This window comes from Ceratotherium simum, chromosome 39 (assembly GCF_057802395.1).
Source record: "Ceratotherium simum simum isolate JZ-2026a chromosome 39, ASM5780239v1, whole genome shotgun sequence".
Taxonomy (NCBI): Eukaryota; Metazoa; Chordata; class Mammalia; order Perissodactyla; family Rhinocerotidae; genus Ceratotherium; species Ceratotherium simum.
Window position 1 is genome coordinate 3,860,066 of NC_141938.1, and position 12,117 is coordinate 3,872,182.

Here is a 12,117-nt window from a genome sequence, read left to right on the forward strand (position 1 = left end):
AAAGAAATTAAAACCGGCTCTTGAAGGGCCCACGCACAAACTCACCCGTTTCAGAAAGCAACCTAAAATCACCAGAAAGAAAGGTGCACAGTGCTTTGGTGAAAAGAGACTCACCTAATAGGCCCTGTGTGCATCTCGGTGAGAGGTGAGACCTCTCCAGGGACTGGGACATTGGCGGCGGCCATTGTTGTGGCATGGTGTGGGCGTGCTGACGCAGACACTGGCAGATGCCATTGGAGTTCTCCCTGGGGCCTCCTAGCCTAGGCTCTGCCCCACCCGCTAGAGCACCGATTCAATCCAGCTCAGCCAGGGCAGGCAGCCCACCCTAGAGACTGGCCCCACCCAACAACAAGCCCTCAGGCAACTTGTGGGCCTGCATAGATTGGTGACTGGATTCTCTGAAGCCTGGCAACTGAGCCCACTTCTGTGGGGCAGGGCATGCACAAGGAGCAGGCGGAGAGTGTGGGGCCGTGGTGGAGTGTGTGGGGCTTCCACCGAGGAGAGACGGGGTCCGCTTTGGGAGGTCGGGGCGCGCACACGGGGCAGGACTGTGTTGACTGTGTGTGTGGACCTGTGGGCGGCAGACTTGTCAGCTGCAGAATACTTGTGCTTCTCAAAGACCCACATAGGGGGTTTGCCCCACCATCCAAAGCCTGAAACAATTGAGTGCTCCCGAGCCTGAGGCCAGCCCCACCCAGCTGTAATCCTCAGAGAGCCGACAAGAGACCTAAAGGCTGGAGGCTTATAGCAATTGTAAGGCCCTGAGCATAACAACCTGCCACGCTGGGGGCCTACTCACTTAAAAGAAATACTGCAACACAAATGTGGTATTAGAACTTGCAGCCAACTGTGCTGGGGCTCCCCACACCTGATAAAGAGACTGAAAAGCCCACAATAACTACAAGCAGCTGATCATTACAACAGCTGGCCAGGAGCATAACTTGCCCTCCCTGGGCATCTACAGGGAGAGCAAACAGGCCACAACAGAAGGACACACGTAGCCCACATAGGGGTCACCCCTGGAACATTGAGAACTGAGGGAAGCACACTGGAGGCCTCCTAAGCCATCACTTACATAAGGTCACCTATCCGAGTGCAGGAGACGTAGCTGACCTACCTAATACGTAGACACAAGCACAGGGAAAGAGGCAAAATGAGGAGGCAAAGGAATACATTCCAAGTAAGGGAACAGGACAAAATCCCAGAAAAGGAACTAAGTGAAACAGAAATGAGCAACCTACCCGACAGAGAGTTCAAACAAAGAGTATTAAGGATGCTCACTGATCTGGGGAGAAGAATAGATGAACTCAGTGAGAATGTCAACAAAGAAATGGAAGATATAAAAAAGAACCAATCAGAAATGAAGAATACAATACTGGAAATGAAAAATTCACTAGAGGGACTCAAAAGCAGAGTAGAGGATATGGAAGAACGGATCTGTGAGCTGGACAAAAGACTAGAGGAAATTACCCAAGTCCAACAGGTAAAAGAGAAAAGAATTAAAAAGAGTGAGAACAGTCTAAGGGACCTCTGGGACAACATCAAGCACACTAACATCTGTGTTATAGGTGTCCCGGAAGGAGAAGGGCGAGACAAAGGGGCAGAGAATCTATTTGAAGAAATAATAGCTGAAAACTTCCCTAACCTAAGGAAGGAAACAGGCATCCAGGTACAGGAAGCACAGAGAGCCCCAAACAAGATAAACCCAAAGAGGCCCACACCAAGACACATCATAATCAAAATGTCCAGAATTAAAGATAAAGAGAGAATCGTAAAAGCCGCAAGAGAAAGTCAAGTTACATACAAAGGAAACCCCATAAGGCTATCAGCTGACTTCTCAGCAGAAACCTTACAGGCTAGAAGAGAATGGCATGTTATATTTAAAGTGCTAAAAGGAAAAAACTTACAGCCAAGAATACTCTACCCAGCAAGGTTACCATTCAAAATGGAAGGAGAGATCAAAAATTTCCCAGACAAGCAAAAATTAAAGGAGTTTGTCACCAAGAAACCAGTGCTACAAGAAATGTTAAAGGCACTGATTTAAGGGGAAAAGAGAAGACCACAAATAGGAAAAATTATCTATTTCCATGATAAGAGGGTAATGGATACAAATGCACAAAAAGAGGTTAGATATGATATGAAAAACAAAAAAGGAGGGAGGAAGGGAGTTAAAGAGTAGAGCTTTCAGACAGAGGTCAAACTAAAGAGACCATCAATTCTGTGTAGAAGAAGGAAGGAACAGAGAAGGACTACTAAAACACTGAGAAAAAAAAGTTAAAAAATGGCAGTAAGTACATACTTATCAGTAGCTACTTTAAACGTCAATGGACTAAATGCTCCAATTAAAAGGCATAGGGTGGCTGATTGGATAAAAAAAACAAGACCCATATATATGTTGCATACAAGAGACACACTTTAGACCTAAAGACACTCACAAACTGAAAGTGAACGGATGGAAAAAGATACTCCATGCAAACGGCAATGAAAAGAAAGCTGGGGTAGCAGTACTCATATCAGACAAAATAGACTTTAAAAGAAAAACTGTAAAAAGAGACAAAGAAGGGCATTACATAATGATCAAGGGAACAATCCAACAAGAGGATATAACACTTGCAAATATCTACGCACCCAATGTAGGTGCACCTAAATATATAAAGCAGTTATTAACAGACATAAAAACAGAAATAGACAGTAACACAATAATAGTAGGGGACTCTAACACTCCACTTACACCAACGGATAGATCATCCAAACAGACGATCAATAAGGAAACATTGACCTTAAATGATACACTAGAACAGATGGACCTAGTAGATATATACAGAACATTCCATCCAAAAACCGAATACACGTTGTTTTCAAATGCACATGGAACATTCTCCAGGATTGATCACATATTAGGCCACAAACCAAGTCTCCATAAATTTAAGAAGATTGAAATAATACCAAGCATCTTTTCTGACCACAAGGGTATGAAACTAGAAATCAACTATAGGAAGAAAATCAGAAAAGCCATGAATACGTGGAGATTAAACAAAATGCTACTGAACAATGACTGGGTAAACGAAGAAATCAAAAAATACCCGGAGACAAATGAAAATGAAAATACGACATGCCAGAATTTATGGGATACAGCAAAAGCGGTTCTAATAGGGAAGTTTATAGCAATACAGGTCTATCTCAAGAAACAAGAAAAATCTCAAATAAACAATCTAACAACGCACCTAAAGGAACTGGAAAAAGAAGAACAAACAAAGCCCAAAATCAGTAGAAGAAGGGAAATAATAAAAATCAGAGCAGAAATAAATGAAATAGAGACCAAAGAAAAGGATAGAAAAAATTAATAAAACCAAGAGCTGGTTCTTTGAAAAGATAAACAAAATTGACAAACCTTTAGCTAGACTCACCAAGAAAAAAAGAGAGAAGGCACAAACAAGTAAAATCAGAAATAAAAGAGGAGAAATTACAACAGACACCTCAGAAATACAAAAGATTATAAGAGAATACTATGGAAAGCTATATGCCAACCAATTCGACAATCTGGAAGAAATGGATAAATTCTTAGAATCATACAACCTTCCAAAACTGGATCAAGAAGAAGTAGAGAATTTGAATACACAAATCACCAGTAAGGAGATCGAAATAGTAATCAAAAACCTCCCCAAAAATAAAAGTCCAGGACCAGACGGCTTCCCTGGTGAATTCTATCAAACATTCAAAGAAGACTTAATACCTATCCTTCTCAAACTCTTCCAAAAAGTTGAGGGGGGGGGAAGCTCCCTAACTCATTCTACGAAGCCGACATTACCCTGATACCAAAACCAGACAAGGACAACACAAAAAAAAGAAAATTACAGGCCAATATCACTGATGAACGTCAATGCAAAAATCCTCAACAAAATACTAGCAAATCACATACAACAATATGTTAAAAAGATTATACACCATGATCAAGTGGGATTTATTTCAGGTATGCAGGGATGGTTTAACATTCACAAATCAATCAACATGATACACCACATTAATAAAATGAAGAATAAAAATCACATGATCATCTCAATAGATGCAGAGAAAGCATTTGACAAGATACAGCATCCATTTATGATAAAAACTCCGAATAAAATGGGTATAAAAGGAAAGTACCTCAACATAATAAAGACCATATATGAGAAACCCACAGCTAATATCATCCTCAATGGTGAAAAACTGAAAGCTATCCCTCTAAGAACAGGAACCAGACAAGGATGCCCACTCTCACCACTCCTATTTAACATAGTACTGGAAGTCCTAGGCAGAGCAATCAGGCAAGAGAAAGAAATAAAAGGGATCCAAATTGGAAAGGAAGAAGTGAAACTGTCACTATTTGCAGAAGACATGATTTTATATATAGAAAACCCTAAAGAATCCACCAGAAAATTTTCGAAGTAATAAACAAATATGGTAAAGTTGCAGGATACAAAATCAACATACAAAAATCAGTTGCGTTTCTATACACTAACAACGAAGTAGCAGAAAGAGAAATTAAGAATACCATCCCATTTACAATTGCAACAAAAAGAGTAAAATACCTAGGAATAAACTTAACCAAAGACGTGAAAGAGCTGTACACGGAAAACTATAAAACATTGCTGAAAGAAATTGAAGACGACACAAAGAAATGGAAAGATATTCCATGCTCTTGGATTGGAAGAATTAACATAGTTAAGATGTCCATACTTCCTAAAGCAATCTATAGATTCAATGCAATCTCTATCAAAGTTCCAACAACATTTTTCACAGAAATAGAACAAAGAATCCTAAAATTTATATGGAACAACAAAAGACCCTGAATAGGTTAAGGAATCCTGAGAAAAAAGAACAAAGCTGGAGGTATCACACTCCCTGATTTCAAAATATACTACAAAGCTATAATAACCAAAACAGCATGGTACTGGCAGAAAAACAGACACACAGATCAATGGAATAGAATCGAAAGCCCAGAAATAAACCCACACATCTATGGACAGCTAATCTTTGACAAAGGAGCCAAGAACATACAATGGAGAAAAGCAAGTCTCTTCAACAAATGGTGTTGGGAAAACACCATTGGATAGCCACATGCAAAAAAATGAAAGTAGACCCTTACCTTACACCATACACAAAAATTAACTCCAAATGGATTAAAGACTTGAATGTAAGACCTGAAACTATGAAACTTCTAGAAGAAAACATAGGCAGTACGCTCTTCGACATTGGTCTTAGCAACATATTTTCAAGCACCATGTCTGACCGGGCAAGAGAAACAATAGAAAAAATAAACAAATGGGACTACATCAAACTAAAGAGCTTCTGCACAGCAAAGGAAACCATCAACAAAACGAAAAGACAACCTAACAATTGGGAGAAGATATTTGCAAACCATACATCTGATAAGGGCTTAATCTCCAAAATATATAAAGAACTCACGCATCTCAACAACAAAAAAACTACCAACCCAATTAAAAAATGGGCAAAAGACATGAACAGACATTTCTCCAAAGAAGACATACAGATGGCCAACAGACACATGAAAAGATGTTCAAAATCATTAACTATCAGGGAAACGCAAATCAAAACTACAATGAGATATCACCTCACGCCCGTCAGAATGGCTATAATTAACAAGACAGGAAACATCATGTGTTGTTGGAGAGGATGTGGAGAGAAGGGAACTCTCATACACTGCTGATGGGAGTGCAAACTGGTGCAGCCACTATGGAAAACAGTATGGAGATTCCTCAAAAAATCAGGGATGGAACTACCATATGATCCAGCTATTCCACTGCTGGGTATTTATCCAAAGAACTTAAAAACACCAATGCATGAACATACATGCACCCCTGTGTTCATTGCAGCGTTATTCACAATAGCCAAGACTTGGAAGCAACCTAAGTGCCCATCAAGGGACGAATGGATAAAGAAGATGTGGTATATATACACAATGGAATACTACTCAGCCATAAGAAACAATGAAATCCAGCCATTTGTGACAACATGGTCATTGAGGGTATTATGCAAAGTGAAATAAGTCAGAGGGAGAAGGTCAAATACCGTATGATTTCCTTCATTAGGTAGTAGACAATAACAACAATAAACAAACACATAGGGACAGAGATTGGATTGGTAGTTACCACAGGGGAAGGGCGGCGGGAGGAGGGCAAAAGGGATAATTCGGCCGGCACATGTGTATGGTGATGGGTTGTAATTAGTATTTGGGTGGTGAACATGATGTAATCTATGCAGAAGTAGAAGTATAATGATGTACACCTGAAATTTATACAATGTTATAAATCAATGTTACTGCAATAAACAAAAAATTAAAAAAGAAAATAATAATGTGCACCTGAAATTACACAATGTTATAAACCATTATGACTTCAATAAAATAATTGAAAAAAATAAAAAATAAATAAAAATAAATAAAATTATTTGTTCTCAGTAGTTTTATAGGCTAGTTGCAACTTTACTTTTCAAGGAACTATTGGGTCATCTGCAGTGTAAAACGTTGTAGATTCCACTGAGAGAAGTTCTGCTTTCTAAGTCCTTATAAAGAGGATGATGACAATGACAGTGAGAATAGTAACAGGAATGCTAACACTAATGATAAAGGCACTTTAGGGAGGCTTACTAAGTGTAAGGCACTGCACTCAGCATCACAGGTGGGTTGGCTCATGAGTTTTCTTCTTCACAGACTTCTAACAGGGAAGCACTAGAATGATCCTATTTGATAAGAGAGGAAACTGAGACTTAGGGGAGCTAAGTGACTTGTCTGATTTTACTCAGCCCGTCGGGAGGGTGCTCAGATTCACCACCAGGCTTGCCTGACTCAGACCAAGCTTTGCCACTGAGCACCATTCACTTCTTATTATGAAATTAGAGATAATGGTTCATTGATGAGAATGGACTCCTTTGTGTGAATCAGAGAAAACTTTATTCTTCCCCATTAGCCATATTAAAATCACCACTATGGAATAGATTGCTCTTGCCTTTGGTTGAAAACGGAAGATGGTGTCACAGTATTTTCAGTCACTTTTTGGTGCTAAAATCCTGTGGTCACTCTCAGGTACACTGACTGCCAGGCCAGCCTAGTTCTCAGAGAAGATGTTTGGGAGCAGAGCGTGAAGAGGAAGTGGTGAGTGAGAGGCAGCCCATTGAAAGGAGGAGCCAATCCAAACAACAGCCAGAGAGGTTTCTTCTCACTCCAAGTGTTTATCATTGCTTTCATCTCCAACTTCATGTCAGAAAACACAATGATCAATCTGACGAATAAGATGGAAGAAGCAAATATTGTTATTAGAGATGAGAGCATTGTTTATTTGACAAGCTAGAGAGAAAATAACTGGAAAATTACTATAACTGATGAAGGAGTCAATTTGCTGAACATTGTGTGAATACATACATTATACGTATAACACACATTATTGAATTAAAATCCATGTCCTTCAGAATATATATGAAATTTGGAGGTTTAGGGCTAACACTACATGTGAGATCTATGTGCAGACAAGTCTGAGTGTCTCCTGATGAGGTGACAGAGGCAACACCTTCCTGGAAACACAATCAACTTTGGTGCATGGAAGACTCTTGAAGTCAAAGATGCAGCTCTCTCTACACACAGCCACAACCTTAAAGACAGTTCCACTCAAATTCGCATCAGGATCTTTGTTTCTGCCTCAAAATACAGTAATTCTAAAGTATCTCTCTGAAAATAGGTCCAAAGGGTACTCAGGAAAGTATTGCAAATAAAGAATGAAGAAGAACAAGTTTCACCAGATACACCAATTACAAAAATTAATGAGGAGTGATATTTAATGGTCTGTTGTCACCATAAGAACTGACCGGTTGTTTGTCATAGGGGTGATTTTGCCTCTCAGGGCACATTTGACAACATCTGGAGGCATTTCTGGCTGTCATGACTGTGGGAGGTGGAGAGCACTGCTACAGACATCTAGGGATCCTCTGATGCACAAAATCATTCCCTTGACAATGAGTATTATTTTGTCAAAAACGTCAGTAAAGTCAATGTTGAAAAACTGGACTAGTCAGATGAACCCTTGATGGTCTATAAACAGACACAAGGATGCAACAAAATAGATGACGAATTGTGGCAATCTATTACTCTCCTGTCTGTTACATCATAATAAATTCTATATGGAGTAAATAGTTAAACATTAAAAAAGAAAAAATGAAAATACTGCAAGTAAAAGTCAGAAAGTATTTCTGTATACCTAGGCAGTGGATGTCACGACATCCAAAGAAAAATGTAAATAACAGATAATTAGATTGGATAAATAAAAAATGAGACACATCATTGATAATAATAAAAGATATAGAAACACCACGTGGGAAAATATTTTCCATAATAATATTGAGAAAAGATAATATCATTAACAGTTTAAATAGTTGTTAGTACTCAAAAACAAAATAGGAATGCTCCAGTAAAGATGTTCAAAGCACACGCACAGACCCTTACGAAAAGTATGAATTACAAATGGCTAGTAAAATTATGAAAATAGATTAGCTCACTAGGCCCAAGACAGATAATGAAAATTGATGTACTTACTAATGTGCAAAATACATATGTTGCTCTCCTAACACATTCTGGTGGGAAGGCCAAGTGAGCGCTTCTTGATCTGTTCCACAACAGACATAATAACCCAGAAGTAACACTTTATCCATGGAGAACCCTAGAGATAGGTTCTATCATCAAAAACCTGAGATATATCGGGGCATTTTTTTACCTCTTTCCTCTTTATTTATTTATTTATTTTTTGTGAGGAAGATCAGCCATGAGCCAACATCTGTCACCAATCCTCCTCTTTTTGCTGAAGACCAGCCCTGGGCTAACATCGTGCCCATCTTCCTCTACTTTATATGGCACACCTCCACGGCATAGCTTGACAAGCGGTGCGACGATGCGTGCCCAGGATCCGAAACTGCCAACCCGGGGCCAGAGCAGCAGAGTGCGCGCACTTAACCACTGTGCCACCAGGCCGGCCCTGGCTGGAGGATTTTTAATCCTGGCTACTTGGTGTGGTCTGAGGACCAGTGGTGTGGGCATCACCCGGGGGCTTGTTAGAAATGCAGAGTCGTGGGGCCCCCAAGCCCTCCGAACCCTGGATTTTAACATCTCAGAGATTCCTCTGAGCGTTGGTGTCGGTGAAGTTCTGGCTTAAACCAAATCCCAGATTCACCCTGTCACACCCGCAGGTTCCTCTCTCTGCGGCTGCTACGCCACCAGCCGGCCCCACCACTTTCTTCTTTAATTAGCACGTCTGTTTGTTACAAATCTATGGAGAGTGACTTTAGAATATCACAAACTTAAAGAGGTTAGGATGTCAATTATAGCTATTTTCCAAATGTGGAATCATTACTGGGGCATATGACCAAGGCTTGAGGCATCTGGTGCACACCTTCTTACACATTTTTACACAACAAAATACTTATTCTTCTTAACCACACATGGAACTTTCTATAGGTTAGATCAAATCATCGCCATATATTTAAAGTGCTAGGAAAATTAAATATAAAATACAAAGTAAGATCTCTGATCACAGTGGAATGAAATTAGAAATCAGTATCTTGGGAAAATTTAGGGAAACTCACAAATATGTGGAAGTTAAACAAGACATTCCTAAATAACTAACAGGTCAAATAAGTCAATAAGGAAATTAGAAAATATTTTTAAAGATGAAAACAAGGACTCAGTGTACCAAAATTTATGCGCTACATTGAAAACACTATATGGACCCTTAAATGCCTAAACTAATAGAGAATATAGGTTTCAAATCAACAACTTAACCTTTCCCCTAACACATTGGAAAGGTGAGAAATCAAACCAAAAGTAAGAAGAAAAGGAAATAATAAAAATTACAACAGAAATGAAGAAAATAGAGACAAGAAAATCTATAAAGAAAATCAATGAAACCAAAAGTGGGTTCTATGAAAATATCAACAAGTTTGACAACAGAGAGCCACTAAACAATTTAGCTAGACTGACCTAGAGAAAAACAGAGAAGACTCAAATTCCTAGAATCGGAATGAGAGAAGGCATATCACTACTGTGATTACAAAAATAAAAAGGATTATAAAGAAATTAATTGCATGCAAACAAATTAGATAACTTAGATGAAATGGACAAATTCCTAGAAATACACAAACTACCAAAAGTGACTCAAGAAGAAACAGAAAATCTGAATAGAATTATAACAAGTTAAGTGGTTGAATTAGCAAACAAAAAACTACCCATAAAGAAAAGCCCAGGCCCAGAGGGTTTCCCCGAAGAATTCTCCAAAACATCCACTTAAGGTTTAATAGCGATTCTTCAAAAAGTATCCCCAAAACAGGGCCAGCCCCGTGGCTTAGCGGTTAAGTGCATGTGCTCTGCTGCTGGAGGCCCGGGGTTCGGACCCGGCGTGCACCGACGCACTGCTTCTATGGCCATGCTGAGGCTGTGTCCCACATACAGCAGCTAGAAGGATGTGCAGCTATGACATACAACTATCTACTGGGGCTTTGGGGGAAAAATAAATAAATAAAGTTATTAAAAAAAAAAAGTATCCCCAAAACAGAATCAACACAACACTTCAAACTCATTTATGAAGCCAGTGTTATCTTGATACCAAAATCAGATGAAAATATCACACAAAAAACTACAGACCTCCTTTGTTTGTGAATATGGATCCAAAAAACCCTGAACTAATACTAGTAACTAATCCAGAAGAGCTTAAAAGAACTAAACACCAAGACCAAGTAGGATATATTCCAGGGATGCAGGGTTGGGTTAACCTCTCAAAATCCATTAATGTGATACATCATATTAATAAAGTAAAAATCAGAAATAACCTGATCATCTCAATAGACTCAGAGGAAATACTTGACAAAATCCAACATCCTTTCCTGATAGAAACACTCAGTAAACCAGAATTTGAAGGAAATTTCCTGAACCTGATAATGAGCAAGTATGAGATACCCACAGCTAATATTATATTTAATGGTGAAAGGCTGAACATTTTCTCCCAAAAATGAGGAACAAAACAAGAATGTCTGCTCTTGCCACTTTTATTTGACAATGTGCTGGCAATTTTAGCTGGAACAGTTTTGCAAGAAAAGGAAATAAAAAGTATCCAGACTGGGTAGGAGGATGTAAAACTATCTTCACTTGCATATGACTTATCTTGTAAACAGAAAACTCTAAGAAATCCACTAAAAAAATCAGTTAGAACTGATAATCAAGTAAAGCAAATTTGTACAATACAAGATACATATACAAAAATAAATTGTGGGCTGGCCCCATTTCCCAGTAGTTAAGTTCAGTGTGTTCCGTTTCAGCAGCCCTGGTTCGGTTCCCTGGCACAGACCTACACCACTCATCAGTGACCATGCTGTGGTAGCAATCAACATACAAAATAGATGAAAACTGGCACAGATGTTAGCTCAGGGCGAATCTTCCTCAAGCAAAAAAAAAAAAAAACAAATTGTATGTTATACACTGCAGTGAACAACCTGATAATGAAATTAACAAAGAAATCTATATACAATTGGACCAAAAGAATAAAATAGGAATAAATTTAATAGAATAAGTAAAAAGTACTCCCCAAACTGCAAAACATCATTAAAAATTTAATAAAGACCTACAAGTGTGAAATAACAAATGTTGGTGAGGATGTAAAAAAAAGGGAACCCTTGTGTGCTGTCAGTGGGAATGTAAATTGGTGCAGCCACTATGGAAAACAGTATGGAGGTTTATCAAAAAATTACAGTAGACCTACCATATGATTCAGCAATTCTACTTCTGGGTATTTATCCAAAGAAAGCAAAAATACTAACTCAAAAAAATATATGCACCCCCATGTTCACTGCACCATTATTTACAATAGTCAAGGTATGGAAACAACCTAAGTGTCTTTCAATAAATACATGGATAAAAAAGTTTTAGTATACATGTACAATGGAAATTATTCAACCATAAAAAAAGAATGCAATCTTGCCATTTTTGACAACATGGATGGACTTCAATGGCATTATGATACGTGATGTCAGACAGAGAAAGACAAATATTGTATGATCTCTCTTATATGTGGAATCTAAAAAAAACAA